Source organism: Mauremys mutica, chromosome 6, assembly GCF_020497125.1.
Source record: "Mauremys mutica isolate MM-2020 ecotype Southern chromosome 6, ASM2049712v1, whole genome shotgun sequence".
NCBI lineage: Eukaryota > Metazoa > Chordata > Testudines > Geoemydidae > Mauremys > Mauremys mutica.
The window spans coordinates 34,751,748-34,768,668 of record NC_059077.1 but is presented as its reverse complement, the minus strand read 5'-3'; the positions used below and the strand labels follow the sequence as shown (position 1 = coordinate 34,768,668).

The 16,921-nt window shown below is 44.2% G+C and overlaps 1 long non-coding RNA gene across 1 annotated transcript; it reads right to left on the bottom strand.

Moving 5' to 3' along the window:
* Positions 1–1,884: 1,884 nt before the first annotated feature.
* LOC123373346 lies at positions 1,885–8,497 on the bottom strand. Its single transcript, XR_006580671.1, has 4 exons — positions 8,276–8,497; positions 6,386–6,511; positions 6,058–6,140; positions 1,885–3,158 (listed from the first exon to the last, which is right to left on the bottom strand). It is a non-coding gene; the product is annotated as an uncharacterized LOC123373346 (long non-coding RNA).
* Between the last annotated feature and the right edge of the window lie 8,424 nt (positions 8,498–16,921).

Here is a 16,921-nt window from a genome sequence, read left to right as displayed (position 1 = left end):
TGTCAGAGGGAGTGAATTAGCACAATGGTAGCACTAAATCTTCACGTGTTCTGCCTTCTTGAGCTATGCATTTGAAAGGCGAGTATATCTATTTATAGAGAGAGAGACTTATTCTGCCCCCCCGAAAAACCAAACCAAACCAGTCTCTTCCGTTATATGGAATTTGTGAACACATGATTTACCAGACCTGATCAGATTGCTGGTCTGGCTAGTCCAAAAAAGCTGAGTGGGTTTGTTTCTTTGTTTTTGTGAGCAAAACTCTAAGAATACCTATTAATTTTAATCAAGAACAGCTTGATCTCAGGGTTCATTAAACATGTTTATTTCAGCTGGGAATCTTCATCTTTTGAAGTGAAGAAGAAAATGGGACCAGTATAAGAGTGCTACACTGCTCTGCTTACTCATGACTAGTATGCTAGCTTTTTGGGTTCATAGCCAACTGGTGTAGCTTAGAGCAGTCCCAAGGCTAAACCAGGGCCAGTGTGGAAATGGCCCAAAGAAGAGAGAATTCCCTCTTAGCTGCCCTGCACATACCATACAATAGATTGCAGCTGAGAATTCAGCATAATAGAACTCCAGATACCAGTAAGAAACTTGGTTATGTATGGAATGGGAAAATATTACTTATAGCCATACAGGTTCCTTTTCAATATTGTATCTCCGTGTGGTCCTGCTTTCTCTTCCCCCTCCTACCCCATCTCATTTATTTTACAATGGTTTAAATATTTTTTAGATTCTCTCCTCATAATTTGGCTTTATTTGGGGCAGGAGGGAGTTTTGTCATCTGATTTCAGTCTGATCGGCTCTGTTATGTCTCTCACTTCTTGAAATAAATAACTGAAGAAAAGGGAGGAGAGGCAAAGTGAGAAATGAATCAAAGTGAGACACAGACAGACACTATTAAATCCTGAAAGGGAGCAAGATTAAACTGTGAAACCTGGAAAATTTCTGCAGTATCTCTCTTCTGCATTATTGTCACAGTACCTCTGCTAGGAGCTGGATTAACTGACCTGATTTGCAGCTCCTACCTGATTTAAAACATGATGAGCCTTCAATGTTTGAAAGGTTTATTATAAAGCCAGGAAGCTGACTGACTACCGATCTGGTTGATTAGGGGACCTAACTTATGAAAGGCAGCAGGGAAACATGTACAACTATTACTTTTCTCCATAAGATCCATGCATATATTGCTGAAGGCTGGGCACTAAGGGAGTTGAGTATGTAATTCCCTTAGCCATATTTGCAAAACCCAGCCTCAGTGAAGCCTGAGGTGCTTTGACAGAGCTATTGGAATGAAGCTTCACCACAGCTTTAGTCGGTGCTATTAATTCCTCACTCTCAGAAGCCCTTTCATTCACAAGTATATATTTTAAAAAAATAATCTAAAAATGATGCAGGACAGAAGGAGGACGACATTTGTCAGAGGCATTCTGGGATGGTCTTGGAAAATCTGTGATGGCTGCCTAGCATGAGACACCCCAGGATCTGCTTAGCTCAAACTCTCTTTAATAATAGTGGTGGCGTAGGTAATTATTGATGCCTCACAACCTCTGATTTTTTTTAAAGTGCCTCGCTAGTGAAATTAGTCGAGTGAAGGGATACAATGAATGGTTTGAATCTTTTAATTTAAATGTCTGCATCCTGATTTTATGTCAGTTTGAAGAAGTTAAATCTAGTATAAATACATATTGTATTGTTTATCTGGGCCCTAAACTGCTGTCTTCCATGCCCATTGTATTCAGGGGAAACATGGAGCAAACTGAGACAGGAGTTTCTGTATGTGAGCAAAGGCTGAGAATGGAAATGGATCATGCTGGTTTGAATAAAATAAAAACCAAACCCAAATAGACCCTCAAATCTCAAACAGAGCCAGGACATGGTCCAAAAAGGTTGTTTAATTTTTATTTAAAAGGTGTCTGCACCTGGACACTGTCTAATTTGGGTAGAAACGGAACTATCAAAATACCCCAAGAAAGGTTGTTATTATAGTACCAAATTCTCAAAATCCCTACCCAGGCAGAAATCCATTTGACTAGGGAGATCTCTTTGCAGTTGGGGATGGTGCCATGGAGATGGCTGACTCCCCTTCCCTTCAAGCATGACAAAGGGGATCTGCATGGAGGGGCTTATCACTAACAGCATTTTGAACTTTGTCCAAAATGTCCCTAGCAAATCTGTGTTATTTCACACATTAAAACTCATCTTGTAATCAGGAAACAACGTTATGTTAAAGGAAACTGCTGCTGGAGGAGATAGACAAATTGTATATTGTTTAGCAGCTGATTTCTTTACACTCTAGGATAGCATGAACACAGTCTGTGGAGTCCCCATCACTAAAATGTACAATCCTGGCATACTCACACAGACAAAACTACCAGTGAAGTCCTTGAAGGATCAAGCCTAATGTCCTTGTCAAAAGATGTAGCAATTCACAAAGGTGTATACAGAAGAGTAGCCACAAGGAATAGGAAGGTGTGATCCATGAATAGTGATCGATCCCACAGATATTTACACATGAGTGTGTCTCTTTGGGACTATTCACATGAGAAATGTTACTCATACGTGTAAGTGTTTGCAAGATTGGACCCTTAGATGCAATGTCTAGCATTCACAATGGAAAGTACAGTAGTAATATATACAGCACTAAATAATTGAAATCACTGTTGGAAGTGTATGTCATGTCAGTATAACAAGAATAACATTTATGTGGCTTCCTGGTATTGATGGGGGATACAAAGTTTAGGGCAGTCCATAGGGGCTTGTGATTTATGTTAGCCTGGATAAGACTTTACATTGAATTGGTATTGTACTACACTCATACAGATAAAACAAAGCAAAATAAACCAGCAGGCCTGCTTTCAAGGTAGGGTGCAAATCCAAGAAAAAGCAACATTTTTTGTAAAGAAACAATTAAGCCAATAATTTTTCCTCTTCTTTGAGGGCTGCTCCCTATGTATATTCCACACATGGGTACCCATGAGCCCGAGTCTTAACAAGCAGTGTCCATTGGCCCGCACATGTGCAGTTGCTCTCCTTGTCCTCCAGATAGAGGGTGTAAGAGGCAGTGCAGGCTGATGCCTCTCCAGTTCCTTCTGACTGCAAATGATGTGAGTTGGAATCCTGTGTCCACTGGTTTCTCTAGCTTCTTTCTTATAGTCCTGTAAATGGATATTGTAAATAGTTTTTATATTAGCATAGTTAGAGATTTTTATAGTGTCGTTAGTATAGCTTGTTTTCTACATTGGTTGGGAGTGCCTCCCCATGGTCTGGGGCTATGCCCAGAGTCCCGGAGTTCAAGAATTTCATCTCTTGCCCTTGCTCCTTCTCTGTGAATGATGATCATCAATGCTGCCTCTACTGTTTGGGTGAGACACACATCTGCAAAATACAGCATCTGCCACTTGTTTCCCCTATCAACACACGAAGGTTGTGAGCTGCGGTTGAGGAAAACCTTATGGAGAAGTTTATGAGACCTTACTCTGATCTGGGCCAGGGAAAGCCCCCTGCACATTGGCCCCAACTAACAAGTGCAAGCTTGGGAGTGGATCCTAGAGGTGCTAAGCCCAATGACTCATCATCCAGGGCTTCACATGAGAATAAGGGACGCACTCTCAGTTACAAGGGCAGATCCCCATCCGGGTCTGTTCCTAAGAGAAGAGATCCCTCCCTGGTCCTGTCCAGGTCAGGCAAGCTTTCACGCTTTGATCCTAAGGGCTCAGAACCACTTAAGATCCCCAGGCAGGAGGATAAAATGTAGAAGAAAAAGGATCCATTGGTTCCATTGGTGGTTCCAACTCCCAGACATAAAGACCAGTATCCACTGCACCATCCAAGAGTGCTGAAGCTAACTCTGTGGTGGTACTGACCCACCCTTCTAAGGACTGGCTACCCACAACGACTTAGGGCACATTGGACTCATCAGTCCCAACTGTCAGAAAGCTCCATACACTGTGACATATGGACAATCATGTCTCACTGGAGGATATCTTCCTCCCTTATCCTCATTCCCCTCTTCTCTCGAGCCCAGTTGTCCTGAGGGACTTTGGCACACCAGAGGACAAATTTAATAACACAGGAATCCTTTCTGCTTCAACCCTCAGGCACAAGTATTCACCCAGTACCAATGTATTCACAAAGGTTTCTCTGTAGTGGCAGCCCAAATAAGACACCACAACTACAGAGTCTTTCCATCTTTGGATGCATAGATGACCTGTGCCTGCTGACAGTGGGGGGGGCACAACCCTGGAACAGTTTGAGTCACACCCCTCCTGGAAAGCGAAAGCCCCTCTAGGTGCAGTTCCCTGGCTCAGCTGCTCCGCTGGTCCTTGTGACCAATCAATCGGGGGGGAGGGCATGTGACCCTGCATGACACCCCCCACACACGCATCGCCTCTGTTTGGATGACTAGCTCCAAATGGGTCTCTCCAACCAAGAGGTCAGATCAGCGACTTTGTTCCTCCTTCCTCTTCTAGCAGCACTAGTTGTCTTCATGAACAAAGACATTTTGTTTTGACTCCCCACAGAGGCAATTAACTTTATCGGAGTGACCCTGGACTCAGTTTCAGCAAGAGCTTCCTTCCCCACAGAAAGATTTCAGTCAGTGAGCATTCTGATAACACAAGTTACTCGCAAACCAAAAACTACCATCAAAAGTATGCCTTTCTCCACTAGGCCATGTGGCCTCATGTACTTCTGTGACACCATTCACCAGACTTCATCTGTGCTGCGTACAGGCCTGGCTCCAGTCCATCTACTCACCAGACAATGACCACATGAACACTACAGTGACCATTCCCGCTATGGTCCACACCTTTCTTACCTCATGGTCAAAACTGGAACCGGCGCGAGTCCCCTTCTACTCTCCTACCTCTAGTGCCACCACTATAACAGACGCATCCTTACTGGGTTGGACGGCCCACCTGAATGACTACACTATACAGAGCACTTGGATCCCCAGGCAGGAGATGCTGGACAATATTACCACGGTCTTCAGTGTAAAAAGCAGGGTGGAGAAAGATCCCTTTCCTTCTGCCTGGAAGCAGTCAGACTTTGGAACTGATGTATCAGAAACCACATCAGTATCCAAGTCGCATACCTGCCAGGTGTTCAGAATTCTCTAGTGGGCAACCTAAATGAAGAGGAAGCTTCGCCTGTAATGATTCAGAGCAGGTATGGGCCACAACTCCCAGGGCGACACAATCCTGCTATCACAGAGACACCAGTTCAGATATGCCTTTCCACCCATCCCTCTACCACCGCAGGTCTTAAGAAAGATCCATCATGACAGGACCAGAGTCGTTCTCATAGCACTCACCTGGTCCAGATAGTTTTTGGTTCCTGGAACTTCTGAGAATGTCAGCCCGTCCTCCTTTCAGGATCAGTTCCTTTCTGGATCTTCTAACTCAGGAAGATGTCAAAATCAGACTTCCCAATCCAGACCTATTTCACCTAATAGCCTGGTTTGGGGATGGGCATTATATCTAGAATGCTCATGTGCAGAAGCTGTCCAAGACATTCTTAATCAGAGTAGGAAAGAGTCACTAGGAACTGCTACCTAGCTAAATAGATATGATTCTCTACTTGGGCACAGTGCAATCAATCTTCTTCAGACTTTGCAGATATCCCTGTCATTTTAGATTATCCCCTATCATTGAAGAACTCAGATCTTTCCATTAGCTCACAACAGGTCCATCTTGCAGCAATCAGTGCTTCCTTTCTCCAGTAGACAGGCATTCCATTTTTACACCCAACAACAGTTAGATTCAGGAAGGGCCTACTCACAGTCTTTCTGCCAATGGTCAAGCCTACACCTCAATGGGACCTCAATCTCATCCTGTCAATACTCACCAGACCACCATCTGGCCACATGCGATGTGTCTCATTGTTCCATGAAGGTTGCATTTTTGATTGCTATTACTTCAGCCGGAAGGGTAAACAAGATGGGAGCACTCAGGGTGATCGACTGTATACCATTTTTCACAAGGAGAAGGTCTCCCTTCCCCTTCATCCTAAATTCCTCACTAAGGTAATTTCTGAATTCCATGTTGACCAACTTACCTGTTTTCTTCCCAAAAGCATGTGTTTCCATTTAAGAGAAAAGATTTCATTCCCTGTGTGTCAGATGTGCTCTGGCATTCTACCTGCAAAGGCCCAAACCAATCAGAAAATCACCAAGACTATTTCTCACTAGAGCAAAAAGGTCATGAAGACAAGCAAAATCTTTTCAGAGACTCTCTAAATGGATGTCTGGTTGCATCATCATGTGCTAACAGTTAGTGTGTATCTGTTCCCCAGGTGGGGTATGAGCACACTGTACTAGGGCACAGTCTGCTTCTGCAGCATCTCTACAGGAAGTACTGATACTGGACATATGCAGAGTGGTTACCTGCAGTACCGTTCACCTGTTCACAAAACATGATGCGCTAGTTCAGGCCTCCGCTGCAGATGGAGTGGTAAGGACTGCAGTTCTTCAAGCATCTTTATTACCAGCATCCTTGCACTCCCCTCCAGTCTGAAAGAATACTTCTTGTCAGTCACCAATACACATAGGAACCAGCAGTTGAAGAAGAAATGGAGGTTACTTACCTGTAACTGGAAGTTCTTCTAGGTGTGTGGTCCCTATATATACTGTGCTACCCACCTCCATCCCTTCTGCTTCAGATCCAATTGGATTTGTGGTAAGAAGAGGAACTGGAAAGGCATTGGTCTACACTGTCTCTTATGCTCTTGGTCTGGAGCATGAGGAGAGCAACTGCAGATGTGTGGACCAATGGACTCTGCTTGTTAAGAATCTCTGGACGCGGGTGCATGGCATGCAGGCATACCCATGTGTGGAATACAGATAGGGCCCACACATCTCAAAGAACTTCCAGTTGCAGGTAAGTAACCTCCATTTATAACTGCTTGAATTCCATTGTAGGTAATTATCAGAACTAACAGATCAACATCTGGTTCTATACTTTGGCCCATTGCTAATACTTTAACAATGCTCAGCCTACCATATGGTACTTCTTCACAAACAAATACAGTAAAACAAAGATTTTTATTTCACTGCCACTGGTATAAATTTGGAGTAACTTAACTGACTTCTGCAATTGGCCTGAGATAATTAAGAGCTGAACCCTGCGAGGTGCTGAACATTCTGGCCCTGAGTTAGCAGAGCATGTAAGCATGCACTTAACTCTAAGGATGTGAGTAGTTTTATTGATGTCAATGAGACTAATCACATGCCTAACTACATGCTTAAGTGCTTTACTGGATATGGGCCAAAGTGCCCCACAGCACCTGGAAGAATTGAGCCCTTAAATTTTTTTTTTAACTGAAGGAGGTTTATGGAAGATTATTTTTTAGGAAATCCAATTCTGCACTAGCCTATAGCTCCTCCATATACTTGTCAAATTTAATGTCTTCTGGGTTGTAAGTAATACTCATAGAAGACATGAAAATTCATTATAAATGAAGTTTCCATCCATTATAACCTACAAACCATCTTCCAGATTGAATAGAATGTTTCGTTTGGGAAATCTGTTTCTGTCTGTTCTACGGAACCTTCAGTGATGCAACCTTCAAGTGCTTTTATAAGTACAATGCACGGAATTAGCAGCACTCAGGGGAGATAAGGAAACCTTTCTTTTCCATCTCAGTAACTTATTTCCCTATGGAAGATGGGAGTTCCATTTTCAAAGGTATGCTAGAAGTAAGTCCACAAACCTTAATACTGGTCAATATTTACCCCTGTAAATCCTGGGGCTTTCCATTTTCTTTTTTTAAGAGGAGGTGACAAAATATTTGCAAGTAATCTTCTATGGTCAAGTAGCTACTGACACATAAAATGCGCTTAGAGTAGTATTTACATTAGAACAAGGAAGACATAAATTGTAAATATGCTGATTGAAAGGGAAGAAATGTTATCTAGTGGTTAAAGTCAGGGGGCTGTGAATTCGGATGTCTGAGTTTTGTTGTTGTCTGGTATTAATCTGTGTGACATTAAGTGAGTGTCCTCCACAGTTTACCCATCTGTAAACTGAGTATTGTAAAACATATTTAATATATAAATAAATAATATAAGTTGCATTGTAAGTACTCTAAAAGATGCTACCATGAGTGCCCATAATTGTTATAAATGTTACAATTTGGATTCATTACACTATTGGTCACCAATCATTTTTTGCAAGCCCTTATACCGTATTTCCTCATTGACAGAACAATATGTTTCTTCTAAAAGCTTTTCAATATGAAACTGAAAAAAATCCAGAAAGAAAATTTCATGCCTCACCTTACATGTCCCAAACATGATATGAGCTGCTAATATTTCATATTGGGTAGTTTGACTTCTGCCTATTTTCTCTTTTCCAAAATTTTTTGCACTAGGGAGAATGTCCCCACACTCTCAAAGTGGGTTTCTGAAGTGTCAAAGTAAGCTGTCAGAATTATGCCTTCAAATTCCTCATGTTAAATCTCAAACCAATCCACTACCTCAAGTCTGTATTGATCCAGATGCAGTATGTAAAAGGTCTCTGCTACACTATTTGTCTTCCCATGAAAAGCAGGGACAGTTGGTGACTTGTCATAGGGAGAGAGCCCCTCAGAGGCTGACCTGGACAAAACTGGTTATTTTAAAAATCATCCAGGTTAATCATTACCACATTTCTACTGATCTGCTGTAAAACTGAATGTCTTTACTGAGTCATATCTCTGGCATGTGCTGCCTCAGTTCCGCAGCATAAAGACAAATATTTTCACAGTACTGACATCTATACTTAGATGACTGAATGGACAATGCAAACATGAATTATGCTGAAATCAGGGCCTAATGCTGTGAGATGCCAACTGTGTATTGGGTATGAGCATCCTCAACTCCCAGTCAGCACCTGAGGCCTGGGTATGTGGATGGGGTCGGGGCAGTCAGGGGACTGGAAGCAGGGGAGTTAGATGGGGGTAGGGTCCCGGGGGCGGTTAAGGGTGGGGGTCTGGAGAGGGGGTGGTTAGGGGACAAGGAGCGGGGTGGTTGGATGGGTTGGGGGTTCTGAGGGGAGCAGTTGGGGTGGGAAGTGGGAAGAGTCGGATAGGGGGCGGGGGTCAGGCTGCTTGGGGAGGCACAGCCTTCCCTACCCGGCCCTCCATCCAGTTTTGCAACCCCAATGTGGCCCTCGGGCCAAAAAGTTTGCTCACCCCATCCTAGAGGATTTTGATACTTTAAATGCTGAAGTAAGCATCTGGAATGCAAGTAAGAGAAATGCCAAGGTTCTAAGCTGTGCCAAGGAGCATTCAGTGCAGGTTGGGTGGGTAGAGGGGAGCAGATGGTGCAATGATGTCATTAAGCCTTTGCACTACCCTGATCCAAAAACCGTTCAGGGACTATTCCACTCCTGAATTTAAATTTATTGTAGCTGCCAACAGTCCCAATGGACAATTCTGGCATCCAGAGTGTCAGAGAGCCCCAACCATGATACACTTTAGAACATAACGGCCATACTGGGTCAAACCAAAGGTCCATCTAGCCTAATATCCTGTCTTCGGAGAGTGGCCAATGCCGGGTGCCTCAGAGGGAATGAACAGAACAGGTAATCATCAAGTGAGCCATCCCGTCGCCCATTCCCAGCTTCTGGAAAACAGAGGCGAGGGACACCATCCCTGTTCATCCTGGCTAATAGCCATTGATGGACCTATCCTCCATGAACTTCTGCCTAGCCACTCGGTCCCTAGTCTGTAGCAGTGCATGGGATTCTTGCGTCCTAAATGCAGGACTCTGCACTTGTCCTTGGTGAACCTCATCAGATTTCTTTTGGCCCAATCCTCTAATTTGTCTAGGTCCCTCTGTATCCTATCCCTACCCTCCAGTGTATCTACCACTCCTCCTAGTTTAGTGTCATCTGCAAACTTGCTGAGGGTGCAGTCCACGCCATCCTCCAGATCATTAATGATAATATTGAACAAAACCGGCCCCAGGTCCGACCCTTGGGGCACTCCGCTTAATACTGGCTGCCAACTAGACATGGAGCCATTGATCACTACCCATTGATCCCAACGATCTAGCCAGCTTTCTATCCACCTTATAGTCCATTCATCCAGCCCATACTTCTTTAACTTGCTAGCAAGAATACTTTTTCCAGTAACATCCCCTTCCTTGGGTGCTGGTTGAAGGGTGATGACACAGGAACTGCTCTGTCTCACTGAAATATTCCCCCATGTAGTGGAAATCATTCAGCAGCAGGCTAAGCTGTTTCTAAGTGGGTTCTATTGTACAGGAGAATCATGCCCTTCATGTAAAAGAGCTGAAAAGTGATACACCCAAAATAAGGAGGTGGGGTGTAGGGTGACCAAGAATGAAAATAAATGGGCCAGAGTGATTACCCTTCCATTTACACTGGGCCAATTCCACTGACCAGAGTGGCATTGCTCCTGATTTACATGGGTGTAAGTTAGTGGAGAATCAGGCCTAATGAGTCCTGCCACCATGCTGAGTGGCAGGCACATTAGGACAGGAGAATTTTGGAGGAGACGAGGTGTCACACTTCGTCTCATACCCCTCAATGGTTGCATGTAGTACTCCAAAGGTTTCACAAGCATTGCTAGTGCCTGTCTGTATGAGTGCATCAGCATCAAATAAGTCTTGTTAACACCTTCCTCCTGAGCTGGTTCAATTCACACATGCATATGCAGGCAGAAAGTTCAGGCCTTGCAGCTGCACTGGTTCCATTTGTCCTGCCAGCACAATCCCATCGGGCTCCTAGCCACCTTCAGTGCCAGCCCTGAGAGCTCTTTCACCTATCAAGCCTTCCCCAACTATTTTCATGATGACTCAAGAGAAACCAAGGTAATTCTTGGCTGGCTTCAGCTCTGCCTAGTAGTTCATCCCCTCCCGTGAGAAGGAATTCAGGATGCAACACAGCTTCTTAAATAAAATGTTATTTAGAATATGGAATTTTTATTACAATGAGATACTATTACATAAAAGAATTTGTGTATGTGTGCACAATGGGTCTTCAGCTCCTGAAAACACATACCCCACCCCCAATAAGCACACATGACCCAGTGTAAATGCAACCACCGGGGCAGACAAGGTCAAGAAATACCATTTACATCAGAGGCAATGTTGTCTAGTGGCTAAACTACTAGACTGGGATTCAGGAGATCTGAGTTCTGTTCTCAACTCTGTCCTGCTGGGTGGCTTTAGGCAAATTGCTTCATCTTGCTGTGCCTCAGTTTCCCTATTTTTACAGTCCTTTGAGATCTACTGATGAAAAGTGCTATGTAAAATCTAGGTACTAATTAATTATTCTTACTACTATTTAAACTGTCTTGTTAATGTTCCCCTCAGAGTAGTTGCTGATCTCCCATATTTTCATCTTGGCTCTCGCCACCCCTCCCAAATATTCTTGTGAGATTAGTCCTCTGCTACAAACACACATGCACATATTATGACCGAGGTACTTCTTAGTGCCAATTGGCAGAGGACACAGGTGCATAAGAGTTACAGGGATCCCCTGGATGTAGTATCTGCATACTTGTTCACCAGAGTGTCATTACAGTCTCTGCTGAAAGTCTGTATCACTTGCTCATCATAATTGTCACAATATGTATGGATGGATAATATGTGAAGAGTTATGTATATATACTTAAAATTATGTTTTTCAGCTCTGTGAGTTGGAGCCGGTCACCAGAAGTTGATAAAAAAGTTTCTTTCAGGCTGAAGATGTTTATCTATCAGTCTGTCTACACGTAAATTGAGTATTGTGTACTACACAATGAATGCCTATTCACAATCTAAGCAAAATTCTAATTTAGTGATTGCAAAGTCTCCAGGGGAGATGAAAACCCAGGAAGCAGGGGTTAGCCTATCTGCAAGTGAAGACAATGGATTTTTGGACTATAACGGTAGGTACAGATACTGACTCCGGATCCTTCACCTAGGCAGTAAGCCGACAGTGGGTTAGCTTCATGAAAAAAGGATCACAGGCAACCAGGCTGTTAAATATTGGGAGAAGAACTTTGGTAAGATAAACTTCACTAGGCAGGAGGGTATCTTGTTGGTTAAGACTAGGCTCTGGTCTAATTGTTATGATTTGATTTGATTTCTGCTTGCTATCATTTGAAACTCTTTTCTTCGTTAAATACGTTTATATTTGCTTTCTCTATGAACAAATCTAAGAGTTGTGTATTAAGCAGAGTTGTGTTCATGGTGTAACTGGTCAGCTATGGTGCACTGTTCCTTTGGGAACAGCAGATCTGGGAATTCTGGGAGTGTCTCATGGATCAAGGGCTGGATACTGCAGTCACTCAGAGAACTCAGGGGTAGGTGTGTGCCTATTGCTAACCTGCTGGGTGGCAGTGGAGCCTGCGTGGCCTGAGAGGACAGTGCGTGTGTTGCCTGTGGTGTCAGGGAACTGACTGACAGACAAGGCTGCCTCACCCTAAGGGCAGGTGGTGGCTGTGACACTCTGTACCTCGGGGGAAAACCCTGCACCCCCATGTTCATCCTTATAATATGATTGTGTGGTATCCAATGCAAAGTTTGTCATGCTGGGTGTCTTCGGAAGACTCATGATGCATTGAGCATTGTTACAGTAATGCTATAGGTTGTAATTTCATGTATATAGTTATGAGACTGAAAATGTGTCCTCATGGCTTAAAGCAAACCTAAGCAAAAAATCCCCGGGAACAGAGGAGCAGTTCACACCTCATCAGGGCATGTATGGGTGCAGCGGGGTGGTTACCCGGCTCCTGCCCAAAGGGGTTAAAAACAGCACAGGAGAGGGCTGTGGCTGGGGCAAGCAGCTCCAAGGCTGATTGGGGAAGCAGCCTCAGCTGGGGCCATGCCCCAGTCAGGTCCCAGCTGGCCCTTATAAGAGGGCAATGGGCCAGGAGCAGACGTCTCTCTATAGCTGTGGAGGGAGATGGTCCTGGCTGCCAGGGAGCTTAGAATAGGGTACCTAGAGTGGAGCAGGGCTGGGGAAGGCCAAAGGAGCTGGGGAGCTCCAGTCTGGAAACCCCCCAGGCTGCAGGCCTTGTTAAAGGCTGAGAAGGATACTGGGGTTGCAGAGGCGCAGCCCAGGGTAGGCAGAGGCAGCAGGTCCAAACGTTCCTTGCCAATGATGAGTGGCAATTATACTGCAGTCCGCCCCGGTGAGCGAGGGCTAGATAGTGACTGGCAGTAGCACAAGACTGAGGTGAGGTGGGGATAGGGGGTTGGGGGTTCCCTCAGGAGAGGAGACCCAGTGAGACTGCGGGGTACTGCAGGGGGCAGAACCCCGAGAGAAGGAGCACCGGGAGAGACACCGGGGCCAGCGGCAGGGCGAGACATCAGCCTACAGAGGGTGCTCTGGAGGCTGGTGAGCTAATTCCCAGGATGACCAGCAGAAGGCACTGCAACGGTGAGTTGTTGCCCAGCTACAATGCGACAAACCCAGCCCAGCCTCACAGGAACAAAGGATCCTGGTCTAGGCAGCAACAAACCATCTGTTGGACTCTCAAGTGAGTCACCCCCCTTCCCTTGGTCAGTTTGAGACTCCGATGAGGTAATGCTCACCTGACCCTGAAGGGTGGGGAGCCAAGAGGGAAGAAAGAACATGATAAAAGGGAGAGACATTTGCCATGCTGGCTCTCTTCCACCTTCATCTACAGACACCACCACCACCAAGTGACTGAAGTGCTGATCAAAGGGGAGAGCCTGGCTGAAGGGCAACCAGCCAGCCTGAGGTGAGAAGCATCTAAGTTTGTAAGGGCATTGAAAGTGTAAAGATCAGCTTAGAATGCGTTTTGCTTTTATTTCATTTGACCAAATCTGACTGTTTGTGCTTTGACTTATAAATCACTTAAAATCTATCTTTGTAGTTAATAAATCTGTTTTATTCTACCTGAAGCAGTGCGTTTGGTATGGAGCATGTCAGAGACACCCCTTGGGATAACAAGCCTGGTACATATCAATTTCTTTGTTAAATTGACAAACTCATATAAGCTTGCAGCGTCCAGTGGGCATAATTGCACACCGCAAGACAGAGGTTCATAGGGTTGTGTCTGGGACCGGAGATATTGGCTAGTGTCTTCCAGGGGTGGATAGCTCAGTGGTTTGAGCATTGGCCTGCTAAACCCAGGGTTGTAAATTCAATCCTTGAGGGGACCATTTAGGGATTTGGGGCAAAAATCTGTCTGGGGATTAGTCCTGCTTTGAGAACACACAGCGAGGGAGAGTTGGTATGGCAACTGGCAGGCTCAAATGGAGTGACATGAAGGAATGTCCTCCTGGACCCTGGCCTTGACCTTCCTTGTGTCTAGATCCCCGAGGGCTGCGCAAGAGAAAAGGAAAATGTCAATTTGTCAATGGCACAGTTAACCTCTTGTGACCAGGTGCCTGGAATGGGCCATACTGAGAATGCCACACTCCAGGTGGGCTGCAAGAAATAAGGCAGACAATCCCCAAAGCTGATGGTTTACTCTATAATTAGATTCACCAGGCTAGTAATAAAAGTGTTTCTGCAGTACCCCACTGATTAACCGGAAGCCAAAAACAGTCCTCTCTAGGCATTCCAGCCCGTGGTTCCCATCCAGACAACCAAGTCTAATATAGTGAGAGGTTATTGAAAACCTATTTCACCATATGTGAGGTTCTTTCTAATCACAAAGGATCACATATCCCCAGATCAATATGAATCTCAGATCTAACCCAAAGAACACACTGTCCACCAATTCTAAGTAAACAAACTAAAGATTTAATAATAAAAGAGATATAAATGGTTAAGGAATCATATACATACAAGTGATTGCAAAGTCCTTATATCAGGTTTGTAGCAGTAATGGAATATACTGCTGGTCTGCAGAAGTCTCTCTGGAATCATCCAAACAGATTGGGGGTCATCAGTCCTTGTTCAAAGTTTCCTTGTTAGAAATCCAGTCCAGAGAAATGAAGCAGAAAATGAAGACAAAATGAAGATATATCAGGGGTCTTTTATATCTTCTGCCATGTGTATGGAGATTTACTGCCCCCAAACAAAGCCCACAGCTCCTGTTTGTGGAAAGTTAGTGGCCCAAGATGGAGTCCAGGGCCAGGTGAGCATATCACATGTCCTTACATGGTTTGCTGACTTACAGAAGGTGGCCATGGGCTTCTCAGGAAGAGCTATCTGTGCTGGATGAGTTTATTCAATGGCCCATTGTTAGAACTGAGTGTTCCTGATGGGCCATCAACACATCGAATTTACATTAGGGTTAGACAAATATCTAGGGGTGTCACCCAGGAATACAACACGTATGTAAGATAAAAGTACATAGCCAATATTCATAACTTCAGCTACAAGGATAATACATGCATATAAACAGGATCATCATACTCAGCAAATCATAACTTTTCTAATTGACACCTTACATGATACATTTGGACAAGATTTGTTGCAACTGTATAACAGTGGTAGCAATATACAAATAGTCATCTTTCTTATACACAACATCACACCTCTGAGCTGTTTACAGAAAACAGGCTGGCTGTGTAGACAGACTTCACTGCAGTTTAAAGATTGCCAGAAACACTTAGCTGCAACACTTAACTTTGCAATGGTTCAGCTCTCGAGAGTAGATGGGGCTCAAGTGGCAAACATTAAAACAACACTATTTAAAAAGCATGTGTTGTTGAGGTCAGGGCTAGGAGAACATGGCATTTTGCATGTCTCAGTAAATTATATAAATACAGTAGGTCCGTGTGTAGACTGTTCACTTTTCATATGCAAAACACAGTGGGTACAGAATGGCTATGAATTACACATGCTCAATGCTGAGACTGAGTTACCCAAAGGCTTCCCTTGTGTCAGACCTCCTTTCCTTTTTACTGCCCTGCGGGGTTGCTCTAGAATTACAACAGAAGAAAAGATGTGATTCTGAATAAAGGACTCAACCAGCCAGTTTGGTTCAGAACATTTCAACTATTGTGGCCCTGTCAAGGAGAGAACTGCCACCACACAGTAGGAGACATGATTCCATACAAAGTATGTCAGAATAAGGCCAATTAGTTTACAGAGTAAAAGACGTCTTAGGTGCTCGGTCAATAGGAATGACATTTTCTTCAGTCAGATGTTTTGATGCAGATTGATGTCATGGCTAATTGTTGTATAAATGATTGAGCTCTTTCTCCTAAAACATATGCTTCCGCATTAATGTGTGCTGAGCCCCCTCCATGCTGAGAAACTTAAGCGGGGGTTTCTTTCAGGAGCAGCAATGGGCAGGGACATCCAATGAATCTGGACATCCAGGGAATGGGGGAGAATAGGAGACTCTGTGCTCCTGGTAAACCTCCAAGATCCCCACAGATCATGGGAAAACTGTGGTGTTTTATGGGCCAACCCCCTGCCTGTCCTAGCGAGTGGATAATATGCCTGCCTCAGAGAATATTTTGGGGAACATGCATTGAGGGGAACATTGTGGAGTTGTCCTTCTCCTAGGGCCACCTCTTTCTGCAATAGGGTGTGATTTCAACTCCCTACCCCTACTGAGATCTATTCAAATACTAGATAATCTCCCAAGTGAAAGCCCCATTGGTTGAGATGTTGAAAACCAGACTGCACTAAACAGTGGAATACATAACCTAAGCAAGAATCCTGCATTGCTAGGGAGATGACTGGAATGACCTAACAGAGTGTTGCCACCTCTAACTGCAGCAATTGTCTGAAATAGTGTTACTCACTTTATACAACCGCTTTACTGAGAATTGATGTTAGAGGAAAGACCACTGGTGCCAAAGGAAAAGGTAAAGATAAAAGGCTTTTATTCTGTGCTTTATCCTCAGCAAGATGTATTGTGACAGGTTTCAGAGTGGTAGCCATGTTAGTCTGTATCAGCAAAAAGAATGAGGAGCACTTGTGGCACCTTAGAGACTAACAAATTTATTTAGGCATAAGCTTTTGTGGGCTAAAGCCCACTTCATCAGATGCATGCA